The 14,281-nt window shown below is 40.9% G+C and overlaps 1 non-coding gene across 1 annotated transcript; it reads left to right on the top strand.

Annotated features, from left to right (window-relative positions):
• Positions 1-238: 238 nt before the first annotated feature.
• Positions 239-376, top strand: LOC119937295. Its single transcript, XR_005453972.1, has one exon. It is a non-coding gene; the product is annotated as a small nucleolar RNA SNORA7 (small nucleolar RNA).
• The last annotated feature ends 13,905 nt before the right edge of the window (positions 377-14,281 follow it).

Here is a 14,281-nt window from a genome sequence, read left to right as displayed (position 1 = left end):
GATCAGGAAAGCTATGATGGTGGAGGGGTCATGCAATTTATCTTATGAGTCTAGCATCACATAAGCAGACCCAATGTTGTAGACCTGAAACGGGGAGTAAAGGAAGGGATGTCTTAAGTGCCATTCATCATAACGTGGACAACCAGAAATCGAACTCTTCCCAATTTCTTAATACTCCCATGAAAATGTACTGCCATTATCCAAAGCAGACAATTTGGGTCATATAGCTGTGGATATTCCCCTCTCAGGGTCACACCTGGAGAATTTCCAGTGCTCTACCAGTCATGACTATGGGAGGGAGAATCAAGCAGAAGCATATCCATTCCATTCCTAGCTTGGGCAGTGGCTAGAGAGTGGAAGGCAATCTGCTACAAGTCAAAACTCCCCTGTGCTGGGCAGCAGCAGCATGGGAGGGAGTAGAGAGCAGGGATCACATTTACTGCGTGGAAGGAGGCAGTGGTAAACCCTTCCGTATTTTTACCAAGAAAGCTCTACGGATACATTACCAGAAAGATTGCAGAGGGAGGTGGGGTGTTCTGGGAGAGATATATCCTTGGCATCGCTATGGGTCAGAAACGACTCGGCAGCATAAAACAGGACACCTGTGTATATTAAACAACCAAATCTGGAAAATCATCCATTTTCCTTAATCAGTCCTTCAGCACCTTAGTGCACATTGTCCCTCAATTCACGAATTAAGTATTGTTGATGCCTTCGTAACTATGAGCCAAAAACCCCAAACATTCTTTCCTCATAACACTGGATTTAAAATGAAACACAAAATGTGAAATGCCAAAATATTTTAGATTTAACGCTGCTATTGGCATTTCATGACATTATAACTTTGGACAAGCCAGGAATGCATTAGCCCGCTGAAATCCAGGCAATCTTTTACGTCCAAGTTCAGAGATGAATAAAATGCAGCAAACTGTCTTCTCAGCAGACACCAAGCTGCAGGCACTGGAGCAGAGCCAAGGGCTGACAGACATTAATGAGTTATTTTCTATTATTACTCATTCTATGGCAGTGCTTTGCAATTCCCAAACCACCGAGGGGACAATTCAAAATCTAATCAAGATTGTGAAAATTCCATACATCATGTGAATCTTTCGCTACCCGTTATTGTTTTGTTTTTTTTAACCAAGCTGAACAGAACCCAAATTCACCCTAAACACAAGAATATAGATTTGAATAATGACTTCTGATCTGAATGCACATGGAAAATGATGAGTTACATCTGCCTACCCAAACTATTGTCAAACACAATAATGATGATATTAATAATGATGGTATTTGTTAGGGGCTTACTATGTTTCGAGCACTGTTCTAAACACTGGGGTAGGTACAATTAATCACACTGGACATGGTCCCTGTCCCTCATGGGGTTCTCAGTCTGAGGAGGATGGAGAGCAGGTATTGAACCTCCATTTTACACATGAGAAAACTAAGGCACAGGGAAGTTAAGTGGTTGGCCTAAGGTCACACAGCAAACTATTGGAGGAGTCATGATTAGACCCCAGTCCCTTTGAATCACAGGCCCAGGTTCTTTAGTGAAAAGAGACAGGCTTGGGAGTCATGGGTTCTAATCCTGGCTCTGCCACTTGTCAGCGGTGTGACTTTGGGCAAGTCACTTAACTTCTCTGGGTCTCAGTTCCCCCATCTGTAAAATGGGGATTTAGACTGTGAGCCCCACATGGGACAACCTGATAACTTTGTATCTACCCCAGCTTAGAACAGTGCATGGAACATAGTAAGCACTTAATAAATACCATAATTATTAATATTATTATTATTTCCACTAGGTCAAACTGCTTCATTTGCAAAGCATCCAGAGCGGTATTTTACTATTTACTATTTACTATTCGAGTGGTAGTTTACTTTTCCCTTCCGGGAAACATTAAGATGATACGTTACTGTTTGGAATTTGTTCGAAGCAATTTCAGATTCAGAACTAGGCCCAGAAGGACTTTAGTTTGTTCAGACTTTTCTCAGGAAGTGATTAGCTTAAAATAAAAGGAACAAATCTTGCATTGGTAAGGCCAAAGAACAGAACGAGTGCTAGGTACGGAATAAGAGGTGTTGCTGTTTGTCTGCAAGAAGGCTATGGTGAACCTGTCTACGTGTTTTGTATTGTCTGTCTTCCCCCTTCTAGACTGTGAGCCTGTTGTTGGGTAGGGACCGTCTCTATATGTTGCTGACTTGTGCTTCCCAAACGCTTAGTACAATGCTCTGCACACAGTAAGCGTTCAATAAATACGATTGAATGAATGAATGAATCCAGAGGAATAGTAATGGGTGAAACCTGCAAAGCTATATTGCACAGTTCTAAGCGACAGTGGTATAAAACGTTAAATCAATCATAAATGCTAACTGTGAGAAGAGCACTGTGCTAAGTGCTTAATAGAGTAATAATGATAATAATGATGATGGTATTTGTTAAGCACTTACTATGTATGAAGCACTGTTCTAAGCACTGGGGGGGATACAAGGTGATCAGGTTGTCCCAAGTGGGGCTCACTGTCTTAATCCCCACTTTCCAGATGAGGGAACTGAGGCCCAGGGAAGTTAAGCGACTTGCCCAAAGTTACACAGCTGACAAGCGGTGAAGTGGGGATTAGAACCCGTGACCTCTGGCTCCCAAGCCTGGGCTCTTTCCACTGAGCCACACTGCTTGCTCTCAAGGACTTTACAGTCTAATTAAATAAAGATTGCAACAAGGTAGGTTTTAAATTAAAAGAACCAAAACAATATTTCTTTTAAAAAAAAGCCATTCTGACACATATGAATAGTGTTTAATGCCACCATATAAATTATAATAAAATAAACCCTATTTTCAATGCCACTGGCTACTTGCCTATTTTCATTCCAAGACCTCCTCTTTCCTCTACTCCTCCACTCTCCTCATCCCCCAGCAAGCTAGATCAATCAGTTAATTGATCAATGGTATTTATTGAGCACTTACTGTGTGCAGAACACTAGATGCCCCGGAAAAATCCTGATCTGATCTGTGCACCAAAGCCAACCTGATAAAAACTCAGCCTGTTGAAGCAATGCTTGTTGGAGAGCAAAATCTTTACTTAGGCTAGACCTCAAGAGCACCACCAAATCTAGGAATTCCTTGATCCATGGCACAAATAAATTAATGTTACTAATAGTAATAATAAAAACAATGTTATCTGTTAACTGCTTAGCTACATGCCAAGCACTGTATTAAGTGCCGGGATAGATAAAAGATAATCAAGTTGGAGTCAGTCCCTGTCCCCTGTCCTTAAGTGGATGCGGAAACTAAAGGACGTAATGTTAAAAGACTTGCCCAAGGTGATACAGCAGATAAGTGGCAGAGTCAGGATTAGATCCCAGATCGGCTTTGGCTCTTTCCCATAGGCAACACTGCTAATGGTCTCACACAGATCATGGACTGTGTCCATCCTGATTATCTAATAATAATAATAATGATAATAATCATGGAATTTGTTGAGGGTTTACTATGTGCCAGGCACTGTACCAAGCGTTGGGGTGGATCCAAGCAAATTGGGTTGGACACAGTCTCTGTCCCACATGGGGCTCACAGTCTCAAACCCCATTTTACAGATGAAAGAACTGAGGCACAGAGAAGTGAAGTGACTTGCCAAAGGTCACACAGCAAAGTGGCAGAGGCAGAGTTAGAACTCATGACTTCCTGACTCCCATGTCTGTGCTCTATCTGCTACTCCATGCTTATCTATTCCAGTGTTAAGATCAGTGCTTGGCACATAGTAACCACTGAACAAATACCATTATTTAATAATAATAAATATTCTTTTCCAGCAGCCCCACAGTGACCCTAAAATCAGGAGACAGAGCATGGAGATAGGCCTGAGTACTCTTGCCAATAAAATTTCAAATACAATTATATTCCTGCATTAAACTCAAAACGTTGGCAATTTGGAAAAGTGTGCAGATAATTTTAATATGAAGGGCTCTGTGTGCTTTTGATTCAAACACAAAAGTTCCCCTTAATTATAAGATTTTTTAAATTGATCTTTATTATTTCTAAAGAGTTCACATATGTGAGGCAAAGCAAAATGGAGTCAAGCATAGCCAATCATCCTTCTACTCTCCATGCTCTCATCTTCTCCCCATCCACAGCCCAGCCCCACTCTTCACCTCATTAGGGCATTTGAAAACAAATCTTGTCTAGAATTAAAATATTTTTAAAAAAAATTTGGGTACTTGTTAAGCACTTACTATGTGCCAGGCATTGTACTAAGTGCTGGGGTGGATAAAATAAATAGTGCTGTACACAGTCACTGTCCTATGTGGGGCTCATAATATCAATCCCCATTTTACAGATGAGATAACTGAGGCAGAGAAGAGTGAACTGACTTGCCCAAGGTTAGCCTGAGCCCAGACTGGATTAGAAATGAATGTTGAGGTCCCTCCCCGTGAAATGGCCATCTCTGTGGTCACTTCAGTGCTTTATCCACTTCTCTCTCAGCTTCTTCATGGGGGTGGGGGAGGTGAGAGGGAGCAGTTCCCCTGAAACAACTCTCACCACTGAGGTACCGTCTATTAAAAATGAGTCCAAGAGGATGCATTCATTTTTCGGGAACTATAAATCCCAGAACATTTTCTTGATCTCAAAATAAGGGATATTTCCAATCATTATGGGACTTTTAATAGTATTACTGGGATCCTAGATTTTCCCAATAAGACTAGAGCAGAAAGCTGCACTTACAAGTAACGACGAGAGTAACAGCGAAGCAACGTGGCTCAGTGGAAAGAGCATGGGCTTGGGAGTCAGAGGTTGTGGTTTCTAATCCTGGCTCTGCCTCTTGTCTGCTGTGTGACTTTGGGTAAGTCACCTAACTTCTCTGTGCCTCAGTTACCTCATCTGTAAAATAGAGATTAAGACTGTGAGCCCCACGTGGGACAATCTGACTACCTTGTATCTCCCCCAGTGCTTATAACAGTGCTTGGCTCATAGTAAGCGCTTAACATCATCATCATTATTACTATTATTATTATTATTATTAATAGTAACAGTAGTAGTAGTAGCAGTAGAAGAAGTAGCAGCTGCAGTAGTAGTAGCCACATTTATTGAGCATCCACTTTGTGTTTTGCATGGTACTGGGTGCTTGGGAAGTACTGAATGATAAAATGTCACATTCCTTCCACACAAGGAGTTTATTCTTTAACAAGGGAGATGAACATAAAAATATTTACAACAAGAGAGGTAAAAATAAAGTGGACAAATATGCGTGACGGTAAAGAGGATAAGTTCATAAGTGCTAGAAATGGCTGAGAGGGTGTCAGTGACTCGGTGTGCTGCAAAATTAATCAGGGAAAGCTTGTCAGAGGAGGAGGTGGAATATATACGTGGAAAGGAAGGGAGGTCCAAGCCGAGGCAAGAGTGAGAGTAAGGGAATAGAGGAAGAAGAATGAATTTATCATTTATGTTTATAAACATTTACGGTGTGCAGAGCATTATACTAAGCACTTGGGAAAGTTCAACATAACACAATTGTCAGATCCATTCCCTGCCCATTTAATCAATGATATTCAATCTCAGAGCTGTGTGCAAAGCTCTGTATTGAGTTCTTGGGAAAGTATACTATAATAAAGTTGGTAGATGAGATCTCTGCCCACAGGGAGCTTACAGCCTTTAGGGAGGGTGAGGAAGAGCTAGAAGGCTGGCTTTGAAGGAACAAAAACAGTGAGTTGGAGCTCCTCCCCTCCCCATCGCCCCCCTCCCTCCCTCTGCCCTACCCCCTTCCCCTCCCCACAGCACGGGTGCATATTTATTACTCTATTTTATTAATGATGTGTATATAGCTATAATTCTATTAATTCTAATGGTATTGACACCTGTCTATTTGTTTTGTTTTGTTGTCTGTCTTCCCCTTCTAGACTTTGAGCCTGCTGTTGGGTAGGGACCGTCTCTATATGTTGCCGACTTGTACTTCTCAATCTCTTAGTGCAGTGCTCTGCACATAGTAAGCGTTCAATAAACACGATTGAATGAATAAATGAATGAAGAGAACAGATAGGAAAAAGTGTGGCCTTTAAGCCCAGAAGTCCTACACAGTTTGTCCACCTGTGGCATAAAATTGAAAGGCACCCAAACAAGATGAAATGGGTACTGCCTTGGGTGTATGGAAACCCACCTATCTATTCATGAACAAGAAATAATTAAATAACAACAGATAATTTTAATCCAATTAAGGGAATATATTTCTATTTTCAATGGAAAGGATATCATGCGAAAAGAGCAGTATTTCTAAATCAACCAGCATTATATCCAAAGTTTAAAGGCTAACATATGCTTTATATGCTAACATAGAACATTACCAAAGAAAGAGCTCTGAGCTTTGACCTGCAATACATTTTCATTTAAATGTTTCAAATATCTAAATAGTGACATCCCAATCCTCTCCTATATAGATGAACAGAAACAAGAATAAAGAATAAAGGAAGGGAAGGAGGGAGGAAGGAGGGAGGAAGGAGGGAAGGAAAGAGGGAATGAAGGAAGGAGGGAGGAAAGGAAGGAAGGAGAGAAGGCAGGAGGGAATTAGAACTTAGAATTAGAACTCAGGTCTTCTGACAACCAGTCCCATACTCTTCCCAATAGACCACACTGTTTAGTACAGTCATCATCATTAATCGTATCTATTGAGCGCTTACTATGTGCAGAGCACTGTACTAAGCGCTTGGGAAGTACAAATTGGCAACATATAGAGACAGTCCCTACCCAACAGTGGGCTCACAGTCTAAAAGTCCATTTGACACGGTGGATGCTCAATAAATATTACTACTATTATTACTATTACTACTACAGTTCTTACTATTACACTACTACTAATTTGCTGGCTCCCAACAGGCATCTCAAGTGGCCACTTGCCCAATAAAATCAAATCATCACAGTGCTGGTTGAGATGGTGAAAGTCATGTTGTCCATTTCCATTCAAGAGAGTGTATTTTTCCTTGCACTGAGATCCCAAAGTAAATATGGGAACAAAGAAAAATCCCAAGAGAAAATAAAAGAAAAATATAAAGGAAAAATAAACAGTCTACAAAAGGGGTTCAATCAGAGGACCTTTCTCTGAGGATCCTTCCTGGATCTGTTAAGTGCTTACTGCACACATCAACTTTGTCCAGTGGAAATTTAAGCTCATTTATCCAACTTTAAATTTTTGTGTAGTAAAAATTGTTTAAAAAGCCTTCTTCCTTTGTCCACATTCTCCAGTTTTGTTGTTATTTCTCACTCCTCATTTGAAAAAATGAACATGGAGTTTATGGCCTCCTCTAGACTTTAAGCTTATTGTGGACAGGTCTACCAATTTTGTTGAATTGTACTCTCCAAAATGCTTAGTACAGTACTCTGCACATAGTAAGAGCTCAATAAATACCATGTACTGATTGATTTATTTTTCCCCTCAGCTAGCTTTTCTGGTGGACAAACAGAAACTGGTTAATTAATCTGTAGAACTGGTTTATTAATCTATGGAAACAAAAGAGTGGAAAGGGAAGTCAAGAAAACACCCAAGTTTTGCAATTAAATGGTCCCTGAGTATTTCCACTGTGAACCAAGAAGAGTTCATTTAAATATTCCTAAATATTATTTTTCTATTTGGAGTAATTGGAAAGTGGTGAAAACATTTCAATATATTGTCCCTATAACATTCTTTAAAATCCTATTAGTCTTCTTTTGGGTCCATTTGTGAATTACTTAAAACCATAATTAAAATATGCCTAGGATACAATCATTCTAGGACACCGAATATCTCAAACTTTTAATTTAAATGGTTTTGCTATTTCCTTAGCACTCATTTCAATATATTCAAAGCAGAATTGTTATTTTGTCACCTTAGCACATTACTATGAAGAATTATTTACATTTTTAAAATAGCGATTGAGATGATAATACTGTATTTCAGGTCTTACCTCATTGTAATTTGAAATGTTATTACTTGCTTAATTTGGAATTTAATTTAGATCATTAATTTGAGGCTGAAGCCTATCTATTTCATCGTTAATGAGCACTACTATGAAAAAATGATTACCCTGTTTGTTACCTAAAGTCACTTATTGCATCAAGGTCAGGTTTCAATTTTCCTGCCTTGTACTGTCACTAATGATGGGTCTTATGAATTTTCTTGCATGCAGTAGATGCTTGAGATTTACCAGAGGAAACTCCAGAAAGCTGAAGAATAAACTGAGAATGTGTAAGATCAGCCTGATAAATACATAATGGTATATAGAAATTCACCTTTCCTGCTAGAAGAGCCGAGTGGGCTCACAACCTCTTCCATTGTCCAGAACCTCTTTCGCTCCACTAGACTAAGCTCTTGGAGGGCAGGGATGGGTATTACACCCTCACAAGCACTAAGTACATTGCTCTGTACACAATAAGTGCTCAGTAAATAACCTGTAGAACCACGGGAAGCAGTATTTATTTGTGACCTGAACTGGAAGCTGAGTTCCTTTGCCATATTCCCCTCCACCTCGGCTTCAGCTCATCATGTCTTTATTCTCCTTTTTCTCCACGACCCCAAAGTATCCATCCCCAGCAACTCATCCCATCAGCTCATACCAATCCATCCCATCACCACCCATAGCCTATTTTACCCTTGTTCCACTGATGCATTACCTCAATCTGACCCAATCACCCCTTCTCCTCTCTAACACCAAATCCTGGTGTTTGACTAATGACTCTGTATCTTCTGCCACTCTTTCCCATTCTTCCATTTCCACCAACTCTTGGGGTGGGGGGAAGGATTTAGCCCCTTCCTCACTCCCCGATGTAGATTTTGCACCATCCCACCCTCCTCCATCCCTCAGCCTCTCTTCGTTTGAGGCCCACTTCATCGGCCTCTACCACCCACTACAACAGGTGCAATCATTTAACAGTCCTGGCCCCGCCTGACTTTTCTGAGTGACTCTGATACCTTTCTCTCCATCTCTTCTACACAGATCCTCAGTCACTTCGATATCCAGGAGGATGGATATTCCCTATGATGCCCGTTTAATCTCACTTGTCAGTTCTGCATATCTCCTCATCGACCTCACCCACAAACCAACTTGGACCTACATTGGCTCTCGTCATCAGCAGTCATTCCATCATTTCTCACCTCACCAACTCTGAAATCCCACTCTTCATTCAATCAATTGTAGTTATTCAACTGTAGTACAGCTAACACTGTACTAAGCGCACTCTTCGATCGCAACCTTCTATCCTGCTACCTCACTCATACTCCTGCCTACAAGACTGCCTTTTTCTTTCCCCACAGACTCTGACACATCCCAGACCATCATACCATACCATACAAACTCCCTATTTACCCTCCTGTCCCTTGATGAACAAATCTATGCCCTCAACACCACCCTACAGACTGAACTCAACTCTCTTCCTTCCCAGTTTCTCCATCTATACCACATCCCCAGCCCCTTGCCCTGGCTTACTTCCACATACTTCCTCCGCTCCTGTGACTGGCCTGAAGAGCAGAGTTAGACAAAAACCAAGACACCAGACAGACTCTTGTCACTTCATATTCACCTTTGCTTACTCTACTTCTGCCTGTTCTGCTCAGCATTGCTGGTTGTCATGCCTTGTCAGCTTTCATGTTCACTGCCACCTTTAAATATTCGAGAGCTGTAACTCCCTCCCAAAGCACCCAGTAAATCCTCCTCCCCTCTCTCTTGCAGCTAGTGACTCCTCAAACTGACGACTTCTCAAACTACTTTGTTGACAAAACTGAAACTCCTAGACACAAGGTCCCAACATTCCCCAGTGACCTCCCCTCAACTCTCTTCTGCCCCTTCATCTACATTCCCATCATTCTCACGTCCCTTCCTTCCCTCCTTCATCACCATCTTCAATCCTTCACTCTCTGATGGTTCCTTTCTCTAGGTTTTCAAACATGCTCCCTTCAAAGCCCTACTGAGAGCTCACCTCCTCCAGGAGGCCTTCCCAGACTGAGCTCCCTTTTTCCTCTCCTCCTTCCCATCTCCCCCCTCCCTCTGCCCTACCTCTTTCCCCTCCCCATAGCACTTGTATATATTTGTACATACTTATTACTCCATTTTATTTGCACATATTTACTACTCTATTTTATTAATCATGAGCATACAGCTGTAATTCTATTTGACACCTGTCTATGTGTTTTGTTTTGTTGTCTGTCTCCTCCTTCTAGACTGTGAGCCCGTTGTTGGGTAGAGACCGTTCCTATATGTTGCCGACTTGTACTTCCCAAGTGCGTAGTACAGTGCTCTGCACACAGTAAGCACTCAATAAATACAATTGAATTGAATGAATAAATGCTCATACTCTCCCATACTGAAAAAGACTTCGCTCAATTCCACAGCAGGCTCCATTTATGGCCCCATTTCTGCCCACTCCCGTTCCTTACCAAACTCCTGAAATGTGTTGTATACACCCACTGTGTCCACTTCCTCTTCTGTAACTCCCTTATGAACTGGTATCCTCCTCCTTCACTCCACTGAGTTGGCTTTTTCCTAGGTTACCAGTGCCTTTCACACTGCCAAATGTAATATTTTCCTCGCCATGCCCCTTGAACTTTCAGCTGCTTTGACACTGTGGTTCATTTTCTCCCCCAGATGCTGAACGTCTAATCTTGGTGTCACTGACATGGTTCTCTCCTGTTTATATTTCGTTGATTCCACTTCCGTCTCTCTCCCCCTAAAAGGTTCTGTCCAAGTCCTATTACTTGTTATTTTATGCTCATTCCCTTGGGGGGCTCATCAGCTGTCACATCTAAGCAGATGACTCCTAAATCTATCTCACCAGTCCTCTCCTCCTCCCAAATCTGCGATCTTTCTTCTGTAGCCCAAAAGACATCTCCATATGGAGTTCCTGCTGGAAACTCAAGTGAGATATGACAAAGAATGAACACCTCATATTCCCCTGACAACATCACAATCCTCACTGTTTTTGACCCTCACAACTGTAACATTATCCTTGATTCTTTTCTCTCTTCCAACTCTCATGTCCAATCTTTTGCTAAATCCATTTTTTCATCCGCAACATTTTCAATCCATTAATGGTATTTTCTGAGTGCTTACTATGTGAAGAGGACTATAATATGAACTTGGAAAAATACAACAGAGTTGATAGATATGATCCCTGCCCTTAAGGAGCTTACAGTCTACAGGAGAACAGTCTACAGTCCAGATTCATCCCTTCCTCTCTATTCACACAGCCTCCACCCAGGTCCAGCCAGCTTATTCCAGGCTTGACTACTGTATCGGTTTCCTCACTGGCCTCCCTGCCTCAAACCTCTCCCCTCTCCAGTCTATACTTCAGTTTAGTGCTCACATCATCTTTCTCCAACACTGATCTGTAAACTATCCATTCCTCAGATAGCTACAATGGCTATCCATTCAGCTTCTATTAAACCAAAATTCCTACCATTGGCTTTGAAGCACTTCATCAGCTTTCTCTCTCACTCTCTTTCTCCCTTTTTTATCTCTTTTTATCTTTTCTCTATATCTTTTATCTCTCCATCTTTTCTCTCTACCTCTACTTTCTCCCTTTCTCTCTCTTTCTCTCTCTTAATTAGCCATCCTCTTACCTAACTTTCCCCATTTCCCTCTCTTACAACCTTTCTCACTTTTTTAATGTGCCTCATTCTCAACTTTCCCACCTCAAACCCTTGACTCATGGCCCTTCCTCCTGCCGGGAACTCCCTCCTACTTCAAATCCAACAGATCACAGCCATCTCTATCTTCAAAGGCCATCTGAAATATCATTTTTTCCAAGAGGAGTTAATATTAAGAGGATTAATATTTCTTTTCTTTAGATCACATCCTCTTTCCTCTCTTCTCATATGAGAAGCAGTGGCTTAATGGAAAGAGCGTGGGCTTGGGAGTCAGAGGACTTGGGTTCTAATCAAGAGGACATGGCCACTTGTCTGCTCTATGACCTAGGGCAAGCCAGCTAACTTCTCTATGCCTCAGTTACCTCATCTGTAAAATAGGGATTAAGACTGTGAGCCCCACATGGTACAACCATGGTACTAATTACCTTGTATCTACCCCAGTGCTTGGCACATAGTAAGCACTTAAAACTGTCATTATTATTATTGTAACTCCTATTGCACTTTTGTACATGTCATTTTACACACTCTATTTGTCAATCCTGCTGGGTTGGAAATTCCACGAGGGCATGGATTATATCCTGTGTTCCTCTTCCATTGTACTCTCCCAAGTAGCACAGGGTTCTGCACATCGTACGAGTTCTTCCAAAAATACTAGTAATTGATTAGAGAGACATCTTGGGTGTAACTCAAACCCAGAAAGCACTAAACAGAAATTAAGATAATCTGGACTGCTGGGTAGTCTGGGTAATATAATTTATGTATCTGAATGAAATCTGGCCTCACTACTTCTCTACCACATCTTCAGGGGACCTTAAAATCAGTCACTCCATCTTGGGAAAATCCAAGGAAGGTCCTTTAAAGTTCAACTAGAAGTCATTGTCCCGGGAATCACTGTAAAGTCTGTGAAGTCTGAATACTGATTAAATGCAATATAACCTAAACACACTTAGCTAAAATGGGCAAGGAAAAAGCATTCCACCTGCACAGACCTACAGGCACCAAAGTTATTTCAAAATTAAATGCTAAAAAAAAATTGCTAGCTCTTTATTCTGAAATAAAATTGGCTGTAAAAAGAGTCTGCCACCTACATTTGTGAAATGTATTTGGCATATAAAAGTCATAAGGCATATAATTAAGAAAATTACTATCAGTTCAACACTGGCAAAGTGGAAAAGCGGTCATGGTCCATAAATATTTAGATCCATTGGCAACATCAGCTTCATCAGAATATATGAATGGATCTGTACATTAAAATCATAATAGATACAGTGAATATCAAAATAGTATGGCAAACATTTCATCTAGATTTGAAACTACTTCAAACGAATGTATGGGAACATCTTCTGAGGAATAATATACAGATTTTAGTCTACTTGGAATTCCTTTTACAGGTCTTTATTAGTTTAAATGTCAATCATCTTTTTATTTTAAAACAGGCTTTTCCCATTGTGTTTCAGCACAACTAGATCCTAGTTTATAAAATCACCTTTCACATTCCAGACTATGGCAAAACCAAGTTATGAAGGCTGCTACTGGTAAGTTAAGAACATGTGTAGCATGAGACAACTGCAAACTACGTGCTAAACCTTCCACAAAGAGATCATCTCTTGTCATCAGAATGTAATTTTGTATGAAAAAATAGGAAAAAGCAGGTCACCATGCCTTGCTTCCCTCCCTTTTGTGCCTTCCCTGATCTTTTGAGTGACAGTGTTTCAATTTTACAAACATCTTGTTAACATTATTCCCTGGGCCCCCTCTTAGTTGCCCAGTGAACTATCCCTCAGTTGACATTCCTAGTCTATCCAGACTAAGCTTATCTATAAGTGGGTCAGGAGATATCTTATATCGAGCAGTAGGGGAGTTGAATTTTGAGTCTAAAAGAGCCTGGATCAGTCTATTTGTCAAGTAATATTGCTAGATGAGGAGGAATTCATTTTACTATCAAGAATCCCTCTTGAAGGGTGGAGGGATCTAGTATTCTGCCTTATGGGCTAGCTCCAGCTCAGATATTTTGCGGCAGGGAGGGAGACTCCATCCTCCCTACCCACCCACTCCAAATGTTGTATTGTACTCTTTCAAAGACTTAGCATCATGCTCTGCACAGTAAGTGCACAATAAACACGACTGATGATGATAATGATAATCACATCATGCTATACTGTGAATTCAGAATAACATGATAACATCACATAGAAGCCCATGTCTACCGACTGTAGTTCACTGAATCCACCCAACCACTTATTTATTTATTTAATTTGGTATTTGTTAAGTGCTTACTTACACAAGAAGCAGTGTGGCTCAGTGGAACGAGCACGGGCTTTGGAGTCAAAGGTCATGGGTTCAAATCCTGGCTCCACCAATTGTCAGCTGTGTTACTTTGGGAAAGTCACTTAATTTCTCTGGGCCTCAGTTACCTAATCTGTAAAATGGGGATGAAGACTGTGAGCCCCTCGTGGAACAACATGATCACCTTGTAATACCCAGCTCTTAGAACAGTGTTTTGCATATAGTAAGTGCTTAATAAATGCCATCATTATTATTATTATTACTATGTGCCAAGCACTGATCTAAATGCTAGGGTAGATACAAGTTAAACAGGATGGACACAGTCTCCCTCCCACCTGGGGCTCACAGTCTAAGTAAGAGAGAGAACAGGTATTGAATTCCCATTTTACAGTTGAGGA

Source organism: Tachyglossus aculeatus, chromosome 14, assembly GCF_015852505.1.
Source record: "Tachyglossus aculeatus isolate mTacAcu1 chromosome 14, mTacAcu1.pri, whole genome shotgun sequence".
NCBI lineage: Eukaryota > Metazoa > Chordata > Mammalia > Monotremata > Tachyglossidae > Tachyglossus > Tachyglossus aculeatus.
The sequence above is the reverse complement of the archived record's forward strand: the minus strand, read 5'-3'. Positions and strand labels throughout refer to the sequence as shown.